This window comes from Capra hircus, chromosome 7 (assembly GCF_001704415.2).
Source record: "Capra hircus breed San Clemente chromosome 7, ASM170441v1, whole genome shotgun sequence".
Taxonomy (NCBI): domain Eukaryota; kingdom Metazoa; phylum Chordata; class Mammalia; order Artiodactyla; family Bovidae; genus Capra; species Capra hircus.
The window spans coordinates 22,120,948-22,145,988 of NC_030814.1; the positions used below are offsets into that span (position 1 = coordinate 22,120,948).

Sequence of the window (25,041 nt, forward strand, 5' to 3'; positions counted from 1 at the left end):
AATTTACAAGATTTTCTCTTAGGCTATCAGATTTCAGGAGACTAGGAAGAACGCTTTCTACCATGAACCACATGCAAATCGTAAATTAATAAAAGAAGTAAGACAACAATTCAAATACACATAAGCTCAGGAGAAATTCAAGCTTTAAAAAACATTTTGTTATTTTTTAAAAATTAGCTATCACTCACGAGCACTCAACTGAAATCTTAGGGGTCCTTCAGTTTAGTTGCTCAGTCATGTCTGACTCTTTGAGACCCCAGGAACCACAGCACGCCAGGCCTCCCTGTCTATCACCAACTCCTGGAGTTTACCCAAACTCAGGTCCATTGAGTCGGTGATGCCATCTAACCCTCTCATCCTCTGTCGTCCCCTTCTCCTCCTGCCTTCAATCTTTACCAACATCAGGGTCTTTTCAAATGAGTCAGCTTAACTTAAAAGTTACCATAGATGACCAAAATTAATACCAACATTTCACCCTGAAATAACAGTAAGAAACACAGGGGATAATCATGGCAAAACCAACCAACCAAAGTATTGAAGTTAGAAAGTTTGTGCTTTGCCTCTAAATCTGTATGATGCTTTGTCTTCCATCTCTCAAATACTATAATTTGTAATTAAGTTTTATTCATGTTACATACAGTTCAATTCAAATGCCATGCTATTGATACGAGTCTAAGACATAATCAATGTATTTGATAATACCCTCATCGAATTTGAGAATGATTATTCTTTGCTAACAATTCTCACTTTATGTCATACCTTCTTCCCTGACCTTAAGAGTGCTTTTAGCTATTACTTTAAGAAGATAATTCCATTTCCTCAGAATTTTTAAGTACAATTAAGCACAATGTTATACCAATTAGTCTCTTTTAAAAAGCATCATATGTAATCCATGACACTGCCAATAATACATTTTTAGTTTGAGAGATAGTGTTATTCCCTACTTATTCTCACACACTTAATCTTTTATTAAATGGAATTTCTTCTTGGAACAATACTTAGAAATATTTTTCTCTTGTAAAAGGGTATTCGTGTCTAAAATCTTCAATCAGGTCACCTTTCTGTAGAGTTAATTTGCCTCACCAACTCCAGGCAATGGGCCTGGTCTGGCAGAAAGTGTACTATACCTTGTCAGGTGACCTTATCTTCTTTCCAATTGATGTCATGATTTGGGGGGACACATCTAACTTCCCTTCTCTGTAAAAAACTACTGTGTTAAGTGTTTCCTAAGACCTCTTTCAGCAGGAAGATACTGAAACTCTGACTTTACAACTTTTCACACTAGTCAAGAAACACAAATGCCAAGAGTGTCCTAAAATCTGACTTGTGTCATAAAGCAGCTTCCTTCTTTTACCAATATTCACTTAAAACTCTACAGCAGCACATTCCAACAGAACTTTAGGTACTGATGGAAACGGTCAACCTCTGGCAGTCAAGTAGGGTAGCCACTAGTGAGCACCCAAAATGTGACTAGTGTATCTGAAGAGCTGATTTTAAATTGTATATAAGTTTAATTAACTGAAAGAACCCCATGCGCCAGGGGCTGCCATACTGGTAGCCGCTTATAGCTTCAAGGGCGTGACAAGATAAACATTCTACACTTTTGATTGATACAGCCAGGCACTCCACCATGACTTTGGAGCACGTTATCTTCCCAGAGCTCCACGGACAGATCAAAACACAGCACAGGCATTTCCATTTCGTGATGATAATTAGCCAAGCGATCCCCGCACGGTTCTCACGCGCAAACCAGTAAAGAGAGAAGAAAGGGGGAAGAACATTTGAGGGGTTTTGTGTGTGCGTTTTCTCCCTCGTATCCCATTTCTCCTTGTAGCTAGCTGGTGGCCTTTCTCTAGCCAAGATGCGAACGCATCCACTGAGGCAGCTTCTCTGCTAAAGCCAATGGTTGGTTGTTCATCCTTTAAAACGGTCCTTTGGACCCCCGAGAACGTGAGCTTTAAAAAAAAAAATCCAGCTCGGGGACCCCGTCCTTTCCCTGCCTACAAGCCAGGTGAGAAAGCAGGCGGGGCTGGCGCGGGAACCGGGCGGCGGCCCGACCGGCGCGCACCACGCGGTCGCTCTCCCGGGCTCGCCCAGGGTTGGAGCGCTCCGGCCGCCGGCGCCGCCGACCGCGTGCCAGCGCTTTGTGCACGTGCGTGGGTTGGGTCGCCCAGTGCCGGGCTCGGAGCACGCCCCGAAAAGTCTGCGGGGCTGTCCCTCGCCCACCCAGGGTAAATATCCTTCAGGTCCCCATCCCAGACCAGCAGGGCAATTCTGCTGACGCCGCCACGCTTCCCCCCGCGATTGCAAAACCCACCCCACCAGCATCTGCGTCCTCCTCCATTCCCGGAGCCCGAAACGCGGCCTCCTCGCCCAGCCACCGGCCCTCTGCCTGCCCCCCTCCCCAACTCCTCCGCCCCACCAGCCCCGACGGGCCCGCTGTTAGACGCCACCCGATGCACGCCCCGCCGAGCTCCCCCTTCGCGCGCCCAGGCCCAGCAGGCCCCCAGAAGGGCCCGAGCCCGCCTCCTCCTCGCCCGGGGCGCTCGCACGTGGCGCACTCACCCCCTGCGAGCTGCCTCCGAGCTCTAGAAACGCTCCCGGGGAGGGAGCCCCCCCTCCCCGCCCCCTCGGCTCCGTCCGCGCGGGGAGGGGGGGTGGATCGTGGGTAGGGGGGAAGTGGAGACTGCCACAGCAAGGAGTGTGTAGGTAGTGAGCGCGGGGTTGGAGGGGAAGACCGGCAATAATTGGCTGGCTTTGCGGCTGCGGCGCCTCTGCTGAACGCCTATCCAGCGAGGATTCACTTTCCACACAAATCAACCTGAGGGACTGCTGCTGCCTGCAATCAATAACTCAGCGGAGGGAGCTGCTGAAACCAGAGGCGTCCCCGGTCTGGGTCTTTAAAAGGGGCTCTTGGGTACCGGATATCAGTCCCCTTCATGCCATTCCCCAGACAAAGAAGTGGGCACCAAAAACGCAGGGCGGTATTTTTCACCCCCATCCCTACCCCCGGTAAAGATCTTTTTAAAATTAAAGGGCACACGGGTATCTAGAAGATTTAAAAAAAAAAAGTTAAAAGAGGAAGTGTGAAAATCCATTCTTTGAATTGAAGGTTTCTGTGATATTTCAAGAAATGGAATAGAATCAATGTTCCGAAGAACATTTAACAATTTTGTAAGTAAAAGGTAAAGTCTATTAAATTTAGCCATGCATATGGATACTTTTTTAATGAACTACATATTCGCAAGCAAATTTGTGATCAAGCCTTATTTGGGCATACTGAGCCAGGAAAAGGAAGAAATGTATCATAATTGTAGTGGCATTTTTAAAAGCCTTAACATATCTTTCAGACATTATTTCATGGAGATTGCATTTCTGTAAGGTGAAAAGGCCCTGGGAGATGTGTATTATGATTCCTACTTAATAGACTGTAAAAACCAAGCAGAGCTGAAGAAAGGGAATTCGCCAGGTCACCGGGTACTGACTACCAAGTTGAGACTAACACACTATGGACTTGAGTCTAAAAGACTAAACTGAGCTAACACCTCTGAAATAAAAGTGGTCAAAATTCTTTATTTCTCCTTGACTGTGAAGCAACTTAAAAATAAAAATCAATCTTAAGGATGTCAACCCAAATCTAGAGGCTTTATAAATCTTAATGACTCTAGACTACAAATATCTTCTTGCTAATACAAATGGGAAAATGGTCATTGACCTTCATTGTCCCACAGTTGGGAAGACCAGACCCATTCTGAAGCCAAGGGAAAGGTCATTTGTGTGCTCAAAGTCATTGAAAGCTGGCTTCGCAGACCAGAATACATGAGCCCTTGTCTGAGCTCAGTACAGGTAAACACTGGAAGGATTGAGTACTATTGGTAATAGAATTCACTGTGTACTAAATTCACATCATTAATCCCAAAGTATTAAAATTGGCCTTTAAGGATATAAAATAAGCCCTTTTAGCAACTTTAGTTGCAACTTCAGTATCCCAACCTGACAAATTTTGTTAGCTTGGAATATGATGGATTTGACTTTTTTCCTTGTAATTCTTCATTAAATATTAAAATAAAGATAAATATTGGATCTTTAAATATGAGATAAAGGATATGATTAAACCTTGGCTTGGAATAACAAATCCTTTTTATATTGCAGATTTTCTCAATCACAAGCAGTCCATATGGTGTATATACCATGCAATGAACTAAAGCCGTACCTAAAGAATTTTTGAAATTTATCTATTTGGAACTATTTATGTTAAAGGTTATAAGTACTGTCACAATTAATGGTCATTTTAATTATTTTATATTCAATACACATTCATTTAGTTTAAAATTAGAATTAACATTAATGTTTCTTCAGATTAGAAGTTTCAAATTAATTAATTTGAATGTATTTCAATATCAACATTTTCAACATTTTTTAAAAATTATTTACCTTGTACTTTTGCATTTTTAAGGTGCCAAAGAAGAGCTGCAAACTGTGAAGTAACTTCTATGAAGAGATGAAGTGAAGAATGGAAGGCAAATGACTGTATGTGTATGTGGTAAGTGCTTAACATTTGTTATTATCATCCATCACAAAGTTAATTCATAAAGGTGAAACCACCAAACTCTTGGTCATTAGGTACTTATATTGTAAACATGTATAAAAGTGATGCGTGTTATATAACCATTATGTGATCTATTATATAGCAATACCATAGCATTTTGTTTAAAGCTCTCATGTCACCTTTCAGGGCATACCTTTACAAGTCTGTTTTACAATGAATCCATTTCAGGGGAAGTTATGTATGTCATATCTACTGTAACTATAAAAAAGATATAACATTTTTTATGTGCTTAGAATTTCTATCCTACTACTTTTTATATCTGAACTTCTATGTTAATCATGTTTGTGTTGAAAGTATTCTGGCTGAAGAACAGATACTACACAGTTGAATAATATTGAGGGGTAGATTAATCTATAGACTTTCTTCATTTTAGGGTGGGTTGCTGTGGCAACCACCCAGCTTACTTTAGGATAATTTTTTAAAGCTCACTTCAAGAGCTACACCCAGCGTAGGCCAAGCTTAAAAGCAGGCAGACCCCAGAGTACAGGTAGACTGCTGATTTAATGTAGGAAATTAATAAGGAGAGTGGAGTAAGATGATATGCAACCCTGACCGGAAATTAGAAATGAGCTTTCCCTAGAATTAAATCCTGAGGGTCATGCTTTCTGTACCTTCTGTGGCACTTTATTTAAATATATTGCTAAGCAGTTATTCTTTGGGGAAAAAAAAAATATATATTTACATTTTTAATACAGCACTTAATAATACTTATTTTAAAAGAAATATTTGGTCACCAGGGAGAGGGAGTGAGCTGGTTTAAATAGTACCTCAATCCCAAACATCTTTTTCTCTTATAGGAAGTCTCATCACCTTTTATATAATAGGATAGGCCACTAGCTTTCAGTTCGCTTAAAGAATATAAGAATTTTCTACTTTCCAATCACAGAATTGGAATAGATTGGAGAAGTCATTTAATGTGTAAGCAAACTGAAGCCCAGAAAGGACACACTCATTAGTTAGGCGCAAACCTTGAACCAGAGAATCCAGGCCTGTTAACACGTAGAACAGACTCTTCCCTGCACCAGAAAATATTTTGATCCTAGCTAAGTACCATTTGGTGGCGAGAATGAGGATGATTTTGGTAAAAAAATTCAGAAGCATTTGAAGATGAACACAAAGCACGCCTTGGATTAACCACTCTGTGGATTACCAGTAAATAATTTTAAATCTCAGATGGCTTTCTTCCATTGTGTATTTCTGCACAACCTCTTCTGTTCCACTTCAACTGTAAAGGCTCATGGGAAGGAAACTCATGCTAATATTAACTTGGGTCACACATAATTAAGAAGCTAAATCTGCTGAGGGGAATATTCTATATTTTAAAAGGCCAATTGTGGTCTTATTTTCCAGATCTTATTTTCAAATAAGATCAATCCAGATCTTATTTTCAAATTATCCGCAATGTGGGGTTATACCTACTTTTGAATGCTTATATTATTGTTGATAGTTTGGGGTTTGTTACAATGTTATTAAATAATTCTTTAAAACATTAAAAGGTAAAAATAGTTTCTTTTTTAAGGAAAATAAACTAAAACTAAAGTGTACTGTGGTAAAAGTCATCTATTGCCTATGTCTATTTGCTCCTATAAAATAAGCTGGTACACTTCATTACATTAATTTCAGACATCATGCAATACACAAATGTTCCTACAAATAATTTGTTTTGTCAGGACATTTGTGAATCTGGAAAAATTAATTTCCTTTTACCACTATATATAGACATACCTTAATACTCAAAAATGTCAATGCACCTTTATATTTTTGGATTTTTTTAGAAGTTGTACCTTATATTAAAACCTGATATAGATTATCTCTGCCATATTATCAAAATAAATTCATGGTAGTAACAAACTCACCAGATGAAAAACAAACAGGCCAACAAATATATTGTAGGTATTAATCTGCAAGAAATAATAGTATTTCAGGTGGGTTTCGCTTTGTGACAGTTTGCCATGCTCTCCTGTAATAATAGCAAAAGATTCATCTTATCTGGGTTGATAGTCATAATGGTGATGAGCTAGTTGTACTTGCCTGTAAAATCAACCTTTCTCTTTCAAGTGAAGCCCTGGGGCAGACACCTAAATGTTGAACCCACTGTTGTGAGAAAAGCTACTCAGATCAAATAGCCCTACAATGAAGCAGGAGGCTTTCTGATTCACACTGCCCTCACGTATTAAAATAGACTAGAGGCTCAGTGCAGAACTTAAGGGGAAATGCATCTAGTCATTGGGTTAAACACACAGTGCTGAAAGGAATTTTTTTTTAAGTGAAGAAATATCTTTAATTAGCTAGATATTTCAGTATACTGTTATTGTGTACTCTTGTACATCCACATTTTAATTTCCCCAATGTATTTTCCATTTATTCACGATATTAAAATTTTTTAATTTGGTTTAAACATTTTATATAGTCCATAGTTCTACTGGCATGTAATCTGATCTTTTCATGGTTTGTGGACTAGTTGGCATATTTTATCTTTGGCTTAATTGGGCGTGGTGTAATTAGCTAGGGAGAGGAGGTGCTCAATTCTAGTAACCTTTCCTAAATCTTGAATATTAACCCATTTTTTTTTGATAAGGAAAAGTGTTTGCTGTGCTTAAACCTTAGCACAAGTATCTTCCTTATCAGTCTCTATTGCTGCTTCCTGTGCAGCTGAAACTCTTCAGGATAAGTGAAGTCATCAGCTATCCGATAGGGAAGCCTAATGCATTTGGGAAGTTGGTTAGTTTACATGTTAATGCCTTGGAGAAAATCCCGTCTAAGGTGTGGAAGAGAGATTGTGGGAGGTGGGGGGCGGGGGGAACCTCCGGGGAGGCTGCCGCCTCGGTAAATATTTCCAACCTGATTAGAAAGTTCATGGCCCCGAGATGAAGTCAAGATTTCAAATGCCGGTCATGCGTTTATCATTTTGTACATTACTACCAGTTGAGAAGCGTTTCGGCCCCCTTTCTAGCCACTCCAACCTCTCGGGGCCGAAACCCCGCGTATTCAGGGCGTGGAGGAAAACCGCGCGCTGGAATCGAGTGGTGCAGGCATCCTGGACCGGAGCTTTTTACGCGTGAGTCACGGAGGAGCGCTCAGACCAGTGGAAGAATGAAGTGGTTAACGCGTCTCCAAACGGGGAGGGGGGCGGGGGAAGTCACAAGAGCAACTATTAGGGTCGCGCTCCTATTGGTCAGAGGAAAGATCCCGACTTTAGAAGGACTTTCCCGCTGGCTGGCTCGCCGCGTCCCCCGGGGAAGCGAGCGGCGCGCCGCAGCCGGAGACTCGGCTCTCTGAGCGTCCTCGGCGGCGTCGGGAAAGAGCGAGAGCCGGGAGCCACCGCTCGCGGTGTCGTCTTCAGCTGGAGCAATAAAGGATTGTCATTAGGTTTGCGTATGGCATGTGCCATTACCCCACCGTAAAACTAAAATTAGCAAAATGTCAGGAATGGAAAGATTGATTCACCCAAGATGCAATTATCATTTAAAAGTGCTTGATTGAGGTACTGATGTTCAGTGATTTATTCTGCATACCATATACATAATTAAAGTAGTGTAGTGGAGTAATTTATCAATCTAGTTGAGACTGGAGGGGTGAGGAGGGAACTGCTGGATGTTTGTTTTATTAAAAAAAAAAATTGCTCCGAGGTCTGGTCCCGCCCCCCTTTTGCAAGAGTGAAACTGATGATTTCTCCAGCTCGCGAGGCGAGAGAGAGGGAGTCAACGGTTTGGGATTGTGAGGGAGGAAGAGGGGAAAAAAAGGCAGCGCGCGCAAAGGCAAGGGCAAAATAAAATAAAGGAAGAGAAGGCAAGAGGCGCTTCATGTGATGGGCCTCTTAGAACCCCAAGCCGTGCGCTCCTTTTTCTCCGCCACCCCCGCCTCCCCTCCCAATATCCTTCCACTCCCCCCGCCCCTCGCCTTTTTTGACGCGATGTTTCAAAGGCTGTGAGCGGACTCTCCTTTTCCCATTCGTCTTCTGTCACTTCCTTCCTGGACGCAGTTTTCTGGACGAGTCTGGTTACTTTTAATCCGGCGGGCCGCCGAGAGCCACTTTCTCCTCCTCCTCCTCCCCTTCCTCCTCCCTCCTCCTCCTCCTCCTCCCCTCACTCCTCCGAGCGGCCTCGGCGCGCGCGCGCGCGGCCCTGCGCGTGCCTCCCCCGCGCTCGCGCTCCTTTCGCGCGCTCACGCGCGCGCGCGCGCGCACACACACACATCGTTTCTCCAGCTCTGCTCGCTCTGCTCGCAGTCAGACACTTGAGCACACGCGTACACCCAGACATCTTCGGGCTGCTATTGGATTGACTTTGAAGGTTCTGTGTGGGTCGCCGTGACTGCATGTTTGAATCAGGTGGAGAAGCACTTCAAGGCTGGACGAAGTAAAGATTACTGTTGTCGTGTTTTTTTTTTTTTTCTCTCTCTCTTTCTCTCTCTCTTAAGAAAAAGGAAAATATCCCAAGGACTAATCTGATCGGTTCTTCCTTCATGTAAGTACTTCTGACATTTCTCCAGGAAATAGAAATAGCCGGGGTATTGTCTCTGAAATCTGCATCAGTATATTCCACGGCACTGGGTCTACCGCTGTGCCGTTTTGAAGGTTGAAGTTGAGGCTTGTTGTGCATTTTTTTTCCTTAGGTTCCATGATTTTCTTGTGTGTGGCTAAAAGTAACTTTTTGGATAGTCCTATCTGTTTGCTATCAGTTGCTGAAATCACTCCTGACTTGTGCTTGTCACATTGGTGTGTTTAAAGTTTCATGAAGTTAGTGCACGTCATTAGTATGTTTGCTATGGTGGAGCATGTGGAGCCTGGTGGACTTAAGTATTTCACAGAATGTTCTGTGACCTTGAAGTACATGCCTTAACATTTAGCCGGCAGTTCACCATGAAAAGATGCTCCTGTGAGTCCCACCAGAGATTCTGATTTGCTTTGGGTTATGCTTCTGAGCCACTAAATCTTGGGATTAGTTTGAGCTAAAGCATGGCTGTCTGTCAGAGTATACCTTTGTGCATCTCCTTCCATTACCAAAGTGCTGTCTTGATGGGGGCTAATGTGGACAAAATGTGATACAGTGGCCATGGTAGTCTACACATTTCACAGTTCTTGTTGAGACTTCAGTATATATCACTGCTCTTTAGGTCAAGTCAGATACATAGCTGTGTAAAAACAAATAAGGTTAAGTCACTGAATTTGCCATCTGTTTGGACTTTGGCTGAAAGTTACCAAACTCAGTGATAAAGTTTGGCACAAAGGAAGTATATACAGCTGTGGCACATTGTTTGTTGTATTATTAAATATTATGCAAGTATTTAAATTTAATAGTAGTGTTATGTCCTTCCCAGAATATGGCTAGTTATTCTTAAAGGAAATTGTATGTCTGAAACATGTCTGACTATTCTAGGTCCAGTAGTTACCATTTTGGGGAAAAGCCCTTTTTCTTCACATTTTAGGAATGTGTGTCTTTTGTATAAAATTCCTTTATATGTAAATGCTGACAGTATAATAAGTAGAATCAGGCTTTCTGCCAGTTCTCTAACCAGTCCTCAGTGGAGAATTGCTTTGACACAAAGTGCATTTTACTATTGTGAATCTGATCCTAACTCTAATAGTAACTGTCTTGTGAAATGGTTAGTGACTGCATGTATTTTCTAAGTGCTCTGAAAGGAACTCTAGCTACCTCATTATACCAGTCAGAAAGAGTGACCAGCCTTTTTTTCACTGACACCTTGCAATAGAATTGTGGTTGCAAAGATGTTTATATAGAATATAATAACTCTGATCCCTAGGGACTTGGTAAGACATGGAAATGTGACCACCTGTGAACCCCATTTAACCTCTTTATTGCATACTAATTTTAGCTTTAAAGAGATTTACAATCTCTAATTTGAAACTAAAACATTTAATTTATAAAATAATATCAGTCTTGGCCAGTCTTTGAGAACATTCAGTATGTGCCAGTATGGCACAGGCAGTTTTGGTTGAATATCGTGCAGTTAATAAACCATATTATTGTCTTCCAGTGTGTGCAAGAAATTATTTATCAAGATAAAGAGGTAGTTCTAAAGCAAGTAGATTCAGAACTTGACAGATAAAATGAGATGTACCTATCTAATGTCTTATCTCAAGAGGGAAAACAAATCTCTAAAATCAAGTATCTCATTCTATTTGTGGGGAAGTATATTTGGCTATGTATTAGACTTCTAACTCAATCCTAAAAGTTTTCATCAAAACATACTTTAAAGTCAGTGTTTGTTTAAAATATGGTCCCCTGGCCAAGTTAAGGAGACAATAGTTGGTAGTTATTTTTCCTTCGGATTTTACTGAACTTTATAAAAATCTACTGTTTTTTACTAATGTAATTCACGCAGCTTTGAAGTATTTGTGGCATATTTTCCAGACTTCTTACTAAAGACAGTATTTTACCTCATTCATTAATTACATTCTGATTGCTGTAGAATATAGTGAAAGACAATATTAAAGATGTAACTTTTATTAAATTTTAATTTGTTTCTTAGTTTTTAATAACAAATGAGCACTTTATAATAATAAGTCAATTTTTGAGCTTTCCGGAGCTGTTCATACTTTAAAAGTATGCAATCATATATATGAACTCTTCAGAACAAAAACATATTAAAATTAAACACATGAAATTTAAATAACAAGAACTTTACTGTACCTTGCCTCCTTTCTTCTTTGTAAACATATTCAGTTTTCAAAATCTAGGGGAAATGGTCCATTCCAAGAGGCAGAAGGACTATCTAATGATTCAAAATTGAATCCTGGAAAAGCATCATGTTTTATATTTTTCAGATGTCTATGAGTTTCTTCCTTGGCCCTCACTTTACCAGATCAATAAACTGCATAACACTACAACTATATCTTTTCAATGAATGATTTATTGTGTTTAAACTTCTTTTATAAAACAACTGAGTTAAATAACTCCTTGGCATTTGTTAACATTATATTTCAAAACTTTCTTCTGTTTATTGTAGTATATTTTGTGGTTTTATTTCCCAACTCCACATGCGGTATATTTTGAGTGTATGAAATCTCAGAAAGTGACAAAAATGGGGAAATATCTGTGCAGCGACACTTGTACTTCATAACAACAACAAAAAAAGAGTTATTAAATAGAGAACCCTGGCTTCAGAGACATGATTCAGAATAACATGGAAGAATTTCATATGCAATTAAGGATCACAGAGAGGACTTTAAAAAGACTATTAATAAAGTTCTACTTTTTTTTTTTCCCAAAGCACATCCTCTGAGAAAACACCACGCAAATTAATATCTAAAACTTATAAAAATGCACATATTCATTTTATGAATACAGTGATTGCCTGGGCACAATGAAAAGATTTAATCACTGGTGCTGTCTGTGTGCTGCATGTGGAAGGGTAGGTGATTAAGATCCCGTCCTCAGCACTGTACCTTAATCTCATGGGCGCGTGGACTGCCCTGCACTCAGTAAAGCCTGACTGTTCACCGAGATCTGTCATCTTTAGGAAATCAAACCAGATTACAGAGGCGATTCACAAAACCAGGAGCGACAACAGAGTCTGTGCACCTTACAAAAGGCGGATTACGCAGTTCACATGTTATTTTGATAGGTCAAAGATAAAAGCTGATTGTTGAGGAATGGCAAGACACTCCAATTTCAAATGATTGCTAGATAAGTATACCACGACCCTGTTGCTTTATCATTATGAAGAGCCATTCAAACAGTAGAAAACTCAGTTTTCAAACGTCAGGCTTTCAATAGTGAAATAAGGAAAAACATGTACTTTATATATACATCCTCATTGCTTTCATTTTAAGTTCCATCACTTCTTTTGGAACAGACTGCAAATTCTGGATGCTTATGTGAAGCAATTATTACTATAAGGTTTAATTTCAGTAGACATTTTCTGAGGCATTGTAGAGAGCACAAAACAGAATTTGCCAGAAATAAAACATACACTCATGGTATTGAATAACCGAGCAGAAAATGCATGGTAGTCAATAGCCATTATGTTATTCTGTTACCAGATATATTCCTCACAAAAATGTGAAATTACATAGTTAATGAATTTATATATTTGAAATAGATCTTCATAGATGTTTCTTGGTCAAAGTATATATTTCATGAATATTTTATAAAGGTCATTCTTTACAACAAAATGCGATGTTTCCAGAGTTTATTTCAGAGAAAAAGTTTTGGTTTACATAATAACATTTTGAAAACCCCTACTTTTTATGCATCCAACTCTACAGTAATTTCTTGCTTCTTTAAAAATTGAAGTCCTTTTTTACCCAACTGATGCCTCCTAGTGTTTCACACAATAAAACACTAATGAGTCACCCATAAATGTAAACATTGCATTTTCATTGCCTACATCTTCTGTGATAACATAAAATTAATATTTATGTGTTTAATTTTCTGTGCATTGTTATAATAAGATAGGAAATTCCAGTGAATGAGATGTTTCATCTGAATGGATTTGTGGTACACACTTGCAGGTTTTCTTTGACCATAACAATATCTTACTAAGTTTTAATAAGTTTATTACCCTCAGCTCCAGTTCATATACTCACTGTTTATATTCACTCTTATTCCAAGTGATAAAACATAGGCATAGTAGCAGAGCTTCCATTTTGTAGGCCTGAAAATTATATAGCTGAGTTCATCAGCAAATGCCTGATGAACAAACTACAAAAGGACTAACCATTTAAATACTGAATATCTTTGAAAAGATATAAAATTTTGCTCACTCGGTGTCTTTACACTTGCAAATTTCTGTGTAAAAGTGGAATTAGAAAAGAGGGTTTCGGAAAGTATAAAGTAAAGATAAAGGTATAGATACCAACAAATATGAAGTCTATCACATTATTAGAAAATAAGAATAGAAATAACTTACTCTTGGAACATTGGCTTCTACATAGGAGAAGGAAAACTTGTTAGAGGACAATTTTCATGACCAAAAAAATTGTCAAATGCACAAGCTAGAGGATACCAACTTTGGTATGAGTTTTCTGTCATGAGGAGAGTGAGCGTAGCCTTTCAATATTCATGCACTTAACGTGATTTCAGACAACTTTCTGATTCCACTTATGAAGGATGGATATTTCAGTTTCTGGATATTTTTTCCTTAAAGAATTTATGAAAGGGAGGAACCATTCTTCTAATGGGTCTTAGGTTCAAAGGCTGCACTCAGAAACCTGTAACATTTATGGACCTCCTCCTGAGTTGTCATACGCACACAGGTGCACAGAAACACTCCCAGGTTTCTTCCATTAACACTTGCAAGTGTTCTGAGTGTCCAAACATAGACACTAGGCAGAGGCTGAACAGAGTTCATTTCTGTTACCTCTGTATGCATCATTTAGTTGTCCCCAAAGACACGCATTTTAACAATATTTGACTCTCATTTAAGATTTTCTGGTTTGGTCAGTAATACAGTGCTGTTCCAATTCTTTGCATATTGGACACATTTCAAAGAATGTTAGGGGGTGTGTTCCTTTCGTTCAAGGAAGCAAACATGTAGAAAGGGGTGGACCTTTCCCACAAGAGCCACATTTCTTCCCTTGGAGAATTGAAGCAAGTATGTAAGTGAATAACAGCATGAGAAAGAAAATAATTTCTAATCATTTGCTATAGTTAGCGAGCAAAGGAAACTGTCAGGTTTTTCTTAAAAGCAATTCTTGTTGATAACCTCTCTCACACTGAAAAAAAGTCTATGCTGAAAAATAGTCTATGAAAATTTTGTTCTCTTGATATTAACTTCTATAAAGCCCACTGGAATTAATCTTGCTTAAAACAAGATCTCAGTAGTAACTATTTTACAGATATGTTGAGGCATAAAGAAAGAAAGAGCTAAAAGCACCCTTTCACGACCTCTCTTAAGAATAAGTGGATAGCATCAATAGTTTTTGTCTGTGCAAGAAAAATGATTATGGAAAATTCTGTAACAAAGAATATCATTAGAGAAAAGATTAGCCAATATAGTATTATCTAACATTTCTTTGGAATTATTTTAACATTAACTACGAAAAGGAAAGTCATATTCCTACTAAATATGGAAATTATATGATACCTGTTATATAAATATTTGGGTATGAGGTGGTAATATGAGTAGCATTCATTTGTCCTCACCATAAAGCATTCTTGTACATTGTCATTATATTGCTTTAGTTAAATCTCTGTATTTATTTTTTAAATATAGCCAGTTGGAAACAGAGTTTAAAGTATACATGAAGATTGTCTTCTGAGGACATTATAAAGGAAATCGGTGATCTTACAAGCGATAGAAACAGTAAACCTATTACAGGCAGATTTCTGCAGGAATCATTACTCTTTAATAATGCAGATGTTATAGAGACTTTATTAATTCTTAATGCTGTAAGTTTGAAATGAATGGAACAATGTTGTTCATCCTGCAAGTGGTTGCGATTCATGTGGAATGACAATACAAATCTTCTAGTAATGATTTAAATACCTTGAACTTGTTTCTAGAGACTGGAGATACTGATCTCTGAAGCAGTCCCTGGTGAGAACCTGCTTTTTCCAAAAGACTAGCCTGAGTGTGGTCTGGTTTTCCTCTTGTATCTTGTTGTCATAGATAAGATGCACATGAAGAATTCATATAAATTGTTCTTAGATACCATGGATCTCTAGCATATTGGATATAAAAAGCGATAGATAATGGTCTTGATAGAATGTGAAGTGTATTTTTAAAAACAGCTAACAACTATCCCTCTCACTTTTTCACACGTCTGTGATTTTTTCAGCAAGTTAGAATGATAGCACGAGAATGCATCTTTCCTGGAACCCTGAAAATAGGCAGTTTTGGCTTTAGATATGCTTATTTATTTGCAAAATTAGGAAATAGATTCATGAGCGTGAATTAGTGGGGACAGATAAGGAAATTAGTCTCCTACTTAATAGAGTAAACATGACTTTTTTTAACCTTCTAATTAATTATTGACCATGCGTGAGGTATACAACCAAGGCTTATTATGGAAGCTGGTATTATTGCTTAATGTAACATGAGGGATTGGGGTTTCTTTAATTTTTGAAGATGTGATTATTTAGCAGAAATATTCACTGGAGCATTTTATTTTTAGAAATCATGGTCACACAAGGAAACCTTCATAGGACCAACTACCTAATTGCAGTCAAAAATCTCTTTAATGAATGAACACACGCACACACAGAAGGACACACATTTTAAGAATATAATGGCCCTATATTTTTCAGCTTTCTGGCCACATTCTTTATATCTGAACAGAACGTATGTGTCTAAGCAGATGTTTTAAGTTATATCTTTCATGTAGGTGAGTCTGTAAATGTACCATTTAACTTAAATGGCTTTGTGGGAAGGTAGTTTGAGGAGTTTTAAAAGGGAGGGGAAAAAAAAAACCCCTCCAGTTACTATAGTTTCAGCTCTTTTCTTTTTAAAAACAGTAATTACACTCAGGATAAAGAAAGAAAAATAAACTCTTTTAATTCTTTGTAGCATCCACAGTTTCTGAGGTAGAGTTCTGGTGTATTTTTATTTCTGAATATGCAGGGCAGGTACTGGCAGCAGAGCTACAAAATGAAAACTTCCTGGCTGCAGACCAGACATAGCGCACAGTGCCACATCTTAAACTTCCCCTCTTCTGTCTCTGAGTGATTTCAGCCCCAAGTAATGTCCTTTTTTCCCCTTGCGTAGGCTAAGGACCAGAGGGCCTTCTTCCTGGGCACTCGCTCTGGGAAAGGAAAAGCATAACGTTTCCCTTCTTCAACTTGAAAACTCTGCCTCTTAAATCACTGAGACATGAACTGCAGAGTGAATTCAGCATGTTTCTTTTTGCTTCCCCTAGAGCACTTCAGAATGCCTAAAACAATAGGTGTAAGATAGAAAATGAGCCCTCTTCCTCACCCTCCCCTCCTCCAGCACACATAGGCCCAATCAGATGTCTGTATTTTTTCTTTTTGTTTTGCTGAGAAAAATATAATGATATCTTTTCAATGAAGCTTGTGCATTATATTCCAGATATGTTAGGTCATTTTGTGATGCAAATTAACATTGAGTGGTTTTTGTGCTTATCTCGGGGAAATAGCAATGTTCTACCACAATATGTGGCACTTCAGTTGCTTTTATTGATAAACACACACTTTTAATGATTACGAGGTCAAAATACAAAGAGAGAAAATACGGGCTTTAGTTTTCAGATTTGGTTTATGTTTTTTATTTGAAAGGTGTGTTGTGGGTAGTGTATTTATTACCATGAAAAATACATCAGTTTCTAAATATCTGCATTAATATTCTTTGCATTTGAAATTGTAGTGTGAAAGCTCATACTTCTCCTTGTAAAATATAGTAAAAAAAAAAATTGTTAAAACCATTCTTTAATTACCAGTTACATTTTCAACCACTAGCAACATGATTTTTAAAAATCCTATTAAAAAATAATTTCTAGCTGCCATGGCTTCTTTTAATCTGTGGTAGAATTCTGATTTGTGTGAAGTGGAGTCAAATTATTGCCAGCACACCTTTCTAAAACTGGCCTTCTGTTGTAGAAGTACAAAGTGAAAGCCTTAAGTAGAAAGTATTACTGTGTAATAAATATTTGTTCCAACTTTATTTTTAAGCTAGATTATTGATTTCACAGTATACAAATAGCATATACATGTTAGTTTATTCATTAACCCACTAAACCAGTTATTAATTGCCTGTATAAAATTTACTACATCAGACCAATAGTTAAACATAATTTTATTTCTCCTTAAACTAAAACACATAAGAAAGATAATTTTAATTATGCTTGAATATTAAGAAACTGTTTTCTGTAGATGCAAGTATTTGCTAATAGAGTGTTAAGAAATTAACACAACATGGACTTTTAAAGGAAACTTGTGAGAGTATGATCACAATGGCTTTCCTTGGTGTTATGAGTAAGAGCCCTACACCTGGCACACTTTCAAACCCTATTAACAAGAGGAAAAAATGTTATACTTTTTTTACATATGTTAATATACATAGGAGTCAGTAATTTTTTATATTTATTTTGTATAAAATTAGACATTCTTATTTAAAATTTCAGATTCAACCTTTAAAATTATGCTTTCATTTAGGATATGGTACAAGATTTCTTTATCTTCTTGGAATTCTCCCTAACCATAGTATAATTTAAATCATCACCGCTCAATAAATATTGTTAGACACACTGTAAAGTTTCAGTTGTTCAATATGTGCCCTGGATAAATTTTTAATAGAAAATAGATTGTCTTACTATTTAAATATTACAAAACTATGCCTGATAAGGCATTAATCTCTTGGAGGTTCTTAAAGTAGGTAATTCACTGGGCAAGAAATAAAAATTTTTTAAACAGTTAATGAGTAAATTAGCATGTACTGTTTTAAAGCTGCCTTATTTCTGTTCACATTTGGGAAGACTTAAGTGTCAGAGGGTCTTAAAGTAAAGGTTTGGTGGTTGAGAAAGTTGGTCTTTTCACCCTTGTTTTATAACAGTTAAATATATTTGTAGAAGGTGGAAGTCCAGACCTACTTTCATCAGGGTTACTTTTCTTAACTAAATGAAGACGAACAAACTTGGCTTTTTTTTTTTTTTTTTTTTGAGAGGTGTATCCATTTATTCATTTCTATTTTTTATTAGAAGATCACTTTTAACCTAGCATCTGTCTAGGTTGTAGGTTAAGGAAATAATTTTGGCTACATGTTTCTTTTCTGTCACCGTTGAGTGTTTCTCCCCCTTAGAAAACACAAAAAGAAAATTTCACGATGACATTAATAGATTTGTAAAGGGCTGGGTAGGATACTCAGAACCATTGCTTGTTTCCATATGGTCTTTTGGTTGAAATGAATGGCCAGTGTCCCTTCTAGGACTGTTTGATCCTTCTTGAGTTAGCCTGAGCGCCAGGTGATAATTTTTGACTTCGCTCATGTTTTAGCTTAAAAATCAAAGAATTCTTGACGTTGTTCTTTTTTCAGTTTTTGTTGTTTTTTGTTTCTCTCTTGAGTTCTCTTCTTGCTTCAGAATATTGGTATTGTGGGAAAGCAAGTGCGCTTTTATTTTGTTTTCACTACACACGTGAGATCACAGAATTGTTTCAGGTGTTAACTTATCTTCTGACACTTGAGAGATTGATGTGGCTCATCGCAGCCCAATGCCATGTCACGAAAGAGCTCCAGACACCGACCTGAAAGCAGCAAAGACTACAGAATGGTGTCTTTGTAAGGAAGCACTGACAGCTTTAGAGTCAGCAAATGGTGCATCCCCGGCAAAACTGCATAGTGTTAGGAAGTCTGAGGAGATGGTTTAGTTATTGGACTAGTTGAACCAAATTTAGGCCTTGATTATGTTCATTGAAGTGCTGGGTCAGAACTCCAAAGGATGTGTGTGTGTGTGTGTGTATGTAGAGGAAAAGATGGGTTGAAAAAAATGCAAAGAGAATGAGAAACAGAAAGTATGAGAGGATAAGGATGAATGCAAGAGAAAATCAGATTGATTTTCAGACGTAGAGTTTGAAGACCACATTGTTATACTTAATATAGTTTCTTTAATTTTACATATGTATGCTATTAGACAAACAGACCCATAAGCAATAGACAGTAATGGTTAAAAGCGAAGATCAAACTGGGTTCAAAATCCAGCCTTCCATTTACTGGATACTGGCTGTAGGTAGGTTATTTAACCATCAGAAAGCATTGTCTTCAGCATCTGTAAAATGGGAATAATAATACCACCCATCTCTTAAAGTTGTAATGATTAAACAGGATAATACATATAAAAATGAATGTAAGTGATCAGTAATTAGTAAGTTATTATGTTTTAGTCGCTAAGTTGTATCCAACTCTTTCTACAACCTGATGGACTAAAGCCTGCCAGATTCCTCTGTCCATGGATTTCCCAGGCAAGAATACTGGAGTGGGTTGCCATTTCCTTCTCCAGAGGATATTCCCGACCAAGGGGTCAAACCTACATCTCCTGCATTGCCAGGCGGATTCTTTACCGCTGAGCCATCAGGGAAGCCTGAATTATTATCGCAGCACTACACTATATTTTAATCATTTTATCTTCCTGCCAATGATGAGCATTTAGAAATGCTTGGTGGGAATCATTATTTTGAACTTTTTGTCAATAATACTTTCATACCATTAAAATTGGGTCACTTTCAGGTCAACTCTCTAATTCTGATGTTACATGAGGTGACTGCTAATGATCACTCAGTACAATATACTTCAAGAAAATCAAAATCTTTCACAGATCAGGTGTTATTAATAAATATCACATTATTTTTAGAACCAGAAATGTAACCAAAGAAACCAAATAATTTCATCTATGAGTTTTATAAGCTGTTTATTGGAAGTTCTGAATTCCAGATAGATTAATGCTTAGTTTTAATAAAAATTCATTTTAGAGGAAGTATTTGAGATACATAGAGTTGTTACATTATTTTAATAGTGAAAACAGCATCACCGAGAATTCTGAAGGGCTTTTTTCTCTTAGCATTAGTATGAACCACTTTCGAAGGATTTATTAGTATTCTTTATTTTTCTTATTACATAATTTTGACTGTCTATAGAGATAAATTAATTTGTGAAGACTGAGTGTGATTTTACTCATCTTTCTATTCCTTCACAATCACTTGCATATAATTAGGTATTCTATCGAGATTTGTTGAATAAATTAGTAAATTTTGCTCACTTATAAAGATAAAACATTTTATTGAAAGAGTTAAAAAATAAATAAAAAGCACCTCTATTGTCCTTTTTCCCCTTTTATGTATTTCTTTTTAGAGGCATTATTGATTGTAGTCATAGTTTATCAACTTTGAGATGATGGAAAAATGAACTTAATTTAAGCATTTTTCTTTATGTAAGAAGAAATACAAAGTAATACAGAAAATACAGAAGTTTACCTGAGGATTATACCTTTTGATAACACAAACAAACAAACTGAGGTAAGATGTGGATGAAAATGGGAATAAATCTGGTCTCAGAGTCTGCCTACCCCTTTTTTGTTCTGCTTTTATATTCACTTAATTTCTCAAAAAAAAAAATATTTTGGGTGACAGGTAGTGTTGATGAGGCTTGCCCTGTTTAGGCAGCCTGTGGAGTTGCAACTACTTAAAATTATTCTCATGCTCTTGAATAGCACCCCTCCAGTGTGCACCTTACATTTCAGCTTTCTTTTCTGGCCCTGTTTTAAGGCCTGGATAAAGAGTGCTCATTGCAAGGAATCCTTGCAGTGTGGACTTCCCTATGGTAGAACAGCATGGACAGCTCCCAACTCTGCAATCAAGGATGCCTCTAAAAGCTTTAATTTAAAAATAATAATAATAGTAATAATAAGTCTGCGTGAAGATGATGGCGCCCTCTAAGGCACATGGGCTTAGAGAATTACTCCCATCTGCACCCCCTCCCCCTGCTCAGTAGCCCTTTCCAGGGTTATGATTACTGGAAAATGGCTGTTAATCACCAGATTTTTTTTTTGACTGCAGCTGCTTCAGTCAGACTACTGATCTATTAAACAACTTCGTCTCTAGTTTAAAATTTGCATTGTATACTGTATAGAATAAATTTTCATTGTAATCAGAGCATCCAAGAGAACTTACTGATATGATTTATAGAAGCACATTTGTTTTTATGTATGGACCTCTCTAGTGCTATTGAGCCAACTGTTTAAACAATATTGTGGTTGATCAGCATAAAATCAAATATTGTAGCACTATTGAGTGCAAGCAGCATATACAATAGTCACGTTTACAGAATATTTGAATTGTGGTATATTTAGCACTTGGCAGTATAATAGCCATATAATTCAGAACTTAACCCAGATTATTTAAAATTTGATTTGAACCTGAAAGGGTTTTAGAAGTTTAGCATTCTCTTACCAGACTGTGGTAGAGTGGTTTGGCCTGTTTTTCTACCCAGATGCTTATTAGATTTGCCATAATTTGAAGAAATAATCCAAAACTTGAGTCAATATTTATTGCAAGGTCAAGGAACTCTGCTCCATGTTATGTAGCAGCCTGGATGGGAGGAGAGTTTGGGGGAGAATAGGTAGCACTTTGCTGTCCACCTAAATCTATCACAACATTGTTAATTGGCTGTACTCTGATGCAAACTGAAAAGTTTAGTAAAGAAAAATTTAGTACAAGGAGAGGACAAAACAGCTCTAACTTACAAAGGACCCTTTTAAAACACATTCTTACATGTTAAATTGACAGGCTACAAGAGGAGGTTGGATGAAGTTCATCATGTTGGAAAGAATGTTTCAATTAAAGTTGAGCACTTTCTCTTCCAGGTCTTTTTTTTTCTCCATTTTTTATTTGCTGTGCCAAGGTATCCATGTGCGTTTTTCCACTGTCATCTGGCTCATTCCCAGCAGATGCACACAATCTGTTCTGCTGTCACTAACAGGGTTCGGTTTATGAAAAGAATGTGTCAGAACATGCCACTATAGTCACTTTTACAGGTTTTTTTTTAAGAGTAACTGAGAATATATGCATTGCCCTAGTTTTATTGTACTCAGCCTTTAAGAGATTTATAAGAAACTTTTATAATATTCAGAGACCAAAAGCTTTCTTCCAAACATATTTTTGGCCAAATATTTACTTTCTATTAAAAATAAAATTTTAAAAGTTCACAAACATCTATGATGATGAACAAAATGTATTGTAGTTAAATTTTAGAGTAGGTTTTCATAGGAATGTTTAAAATAGACCAAAGGTTTTTATGAAAAATCAAATTTCTAATTATAGAATTTATCTTATAATCATTAAATTACATAGACTAACAACAAGCATACTCTCCTACTCAAATCAAGGCTTTATTTTTAAAAATATCGTGACATACTGTTTAGTATCATTATTTGACTTGATAGATAATGTTGATTTCCTTAAGTCTTTGATACTATTAAGTTAAATAAAAAACAGTTAAACTATCAAATACATCTTTATTCTGTATAACGACCTTTGATAATCTGTACTCTCAAAGTATTGTAACATTTTTTTCCTTCATGGATATCCATGTTTTAAAAGTGTAATAGGTAAATATTTCTGAAGTTAATTTTTATTTGTTAAAGTGTCTCTGTCCCTATCAAATATTCTAAACAAATATTCAGAGTTTTGCTGTCTTCTCCATATAAAACAATTTCTCTGGTTTTATGTACAAGTAAAGAAAAATTGAGCAATGGAAACGTGTATTTATTCCTGAAAAAGAATGAACTCAATAAGTTAGCAGAATTTGAGGTTTATGAGTAGTCAGTACATATTGCATATATATGCACATGTGGATAGATAATGGATACACATTTACTTTTGTGTACAGATCATGGTACTTAAGTTATCTCCCAGAACTGAAGAGTTTCAAATGTACTTGTGCTAATTTTTGATTTTTAGAATAATTTTTTTTTAAATTTTTTATTTTTTAGAATAATTCTTGATATGAAGATCAACTCAAAGTTTGGTAAATTAAAAATTTTTTTAATCAACGTTATAATTCGTATGAACTAAAATGAAGATCATTAATGAATAATCACTTATACAAATTAAGCATTAATTATATATTATATTTGTGGGCTTTCCTCATAGCTCAGTGGTAAAGAATCTGCCTGCAGTGCAGGAGACCCGGGTTCAATCCCTGGGTTGGGAAAATCCCCTGGAGAAGGGTAGGGCAACCCATCCCATTATTCTTGCCTGGAGAATTCCATGGACAGAGGAGCCTGGCAGGCTACAGTCCATGGAGTCACACAGAGTCGGACACAACTGAAGCGACTAACCAGCAGCAGCAGCGTGTTTATTTATATAGGAAAACTAGTTATTAGGTTTCTGCATAAAGAAAATTCATGAAATATATTTTAAGATATAATTTATGTTAGAACTTTTTTCTGATTACACAACTGATAACACTGCCACGTATAGAGACCTTCTTCAAACAGCTTCACAGATTTTAGCAAGAAAATCATTTTCTTGGCATGCACTGGCTCTCTTGTCACATGATGTAGACTAATTGCTAAATTATCTTTCTAGAGTTATATCAAATGATTGTTATAGTAAGTTTTCTTAATAGCTAAAGAAAGGAAAGTCCTTGGTGGTTAAATTTGAAATACAGTAGTGCATACATGTCTATGAATTGATTTTGTTACATTTTTGATAATGGGAGCAGGGCACATGTATTTAAGATGTGTGACAGAGGTCAGTTCTGGAGCTTACTTTAGCCAAAGTTTTCGTTTATTCATGACAGTGTGTGTCGGATAACTTTAGTTTTTAATTAGCCTGTAGTACTTGAATTGTTTAGTTTTGGTAATCCTCAATGTTTGCTCTTGGCTTAAGAAGCCTATTCTATACCAGGAATCACAGCCAGTGAACTGAAAAGAATATTTGGTCAAACCCCATAAGATGTAAGAGTCTCTTACTCGTCACCTCAAAGCCCTCGGCAGTGGGGCTAAGAGAGAACAGAGAATATACGTCATTTTGTATTACAAGATGGTAGACTTGACCTCACCAACTGACTACTGCTGATACTGGGGGAGGAGTCCCAGGATTGGGAGAACAACCAGAATCTTTTCTTTTGCTACAGTTTGAATGCACAGATCATTTAGAGACAAAACTTCATAGGCAAACTTAATCATGCTTATCATGAATGACTAATCTTTAAAATCCTCTGCTTACCATTCAGAGTGTAAATACAAACTTAAATTTCATTGGGGAAAAAAAAAGCTCTCTCCTCTTAGCGATATTCACAGAACTTAAAGAATATTTGCAAGGATGGTTTGCATTGTGAAATACTTAGTATATAGAATACCAGGTCTTCTAAAAAGATAGGCTCTCTTAGGGACTTCCCTGGACTTCCCTTAGGGACTTCTAAAAAGATAGGCTCCTTAGGGACTTCTCCAGCAATTAAGCCTTCTTCACCTTGTCGTGCAGGGGGAGTGGGCCGGGGAGCAGAGATTCCACATGCCTCCTGGCCAAAAATAAAGAGTTTAGAAATGGTCCACATTAAAAAAAAAACAAAAAACAAAAAAACATAAGCTCTTTTATCTAATAATTCCTTACACAGAAACAATTAAAAATTTCCCCCAATTTTATTTTTAACAATTATGGGAAGAATCATTTTGAAGCTTGAAACTCTCCTGGTTCTCTAGAATATAAACTATGGGACCAGTTTATCTCAAAAATACTTTTGGATTTTGCCAATTGCCTCAATTTCCGACATGAGTACCACCCTGCCTTGTGGTTGGAGGTAATTCTTTCTTTGCATTTGCTTAGTCATAGGTCTTTTTGGAGCAAAGAAAGATTATTTTTGTAAAGCTGTCCCCAAAATATGTATTATTCATAGACAAGAAACCCATCAAAGAGTCTCACTGCACGGGTAATGATAGGTTGGACTGCAGTGACCAGAAGGGCTCTCCACCAGCTTTCTTTGGGGAATTTAAAGACAGTTGTAGCTTTTTTCCATCTGCA

At 37.2% G+C, this 25,041-nt stretch overlaps 1 protein-coding gene and 1 long non-coding RNA gene across 13 annotated transcripts in view; one reads left to right on the top strand and one right to left on the bottom strand.

The window, feature by feature from the left end:
- LOC108636338 overlaps window positions 1-2,860 on the bottom strand; it is a 168,623-nt gene extending 165,763 nt beyond the window's left edge. For all 4 annotated transcript variants that reach the window (XR_001918275.1, XR_001918274.1, XR_001918272.1 and 1 more), the window contains exon 1: window positions 2,566-2,860. This is a non-coding gene — a long non-coding RNA (uncharacterized LOC108636338). The remainder of the gene's footprint in view (window positions 1-2,565) is intronic.
- MEF2C (myocyte enhancer factor 2C) overlaps window positions 1-25,041 on the top strand; it is a 177,955-nt gene that overhangs the window by 12,684 nt on the left and 140,230 nt on the right. For 4 of the 9 annotated variants that reach the window (XM_005683422.3, XM_013965778.2, XM_018049972.1 and 1 more), the window contains exon 2: window positions 4,457-4,543. The gene's annotated coding sequence lies outside the window, so the exon portion shown is untranslated. Of the gene's footprint in view, window positions 1-4,456; window positions 4,544-8,025; window positions 8,094-8,551; window positions 9,076-25,041 lie in introns of those variants that run through there. The other 5 variants (XM_005683419.3, XM_005683420.3, XM_013965777.2 and 2 more) reach the window with 4 other exon arrangements.